Raw genomic sequence first — 289 nt, 5'->3', positions numbered from 1 at the left:
GAAAGGAAGATAAAGAAAAAAAACCTAGGTTGAATGGGAGAGATTCCATTGAAATATCACGGGGGAGCTGTCAGTGAGAGTGTCCGGTGTGCATACACCTCAAGAGAGGAGTCGTTCTTAGACATGGACGGGTGTTGATGAGAGGGAAGAAGAATTCTACTACTAGTACTAGTACATAAGCGTTCAGACCTCCCTTAAGTGGAATGCGCCAAAGAATGGCCCTAGACATGATGGGCTCACAGATGGAGTGTCGTCGAACACTCTCGAAGCATCAACTATATGGAGAGAG

The sequence above is a fragment of the Cystoisospora suis genome (genome assembly GCF_002600585.1).
Source record: "Cystoisospora suis strain Wien I chromosome Unknown contig_7969, whole genome shotgun sequence".
In the NCBI taxonomy this organism is placed as follows: domain Eukaryota; phylum Apicomplexa; class Conoidasida; order Eucoccidiorida; family Sarcocystidae; genus Cystoisospora; species Cystoisospora suis.
Note: the sequence above shows the minus strand (reverse complement) of the source record.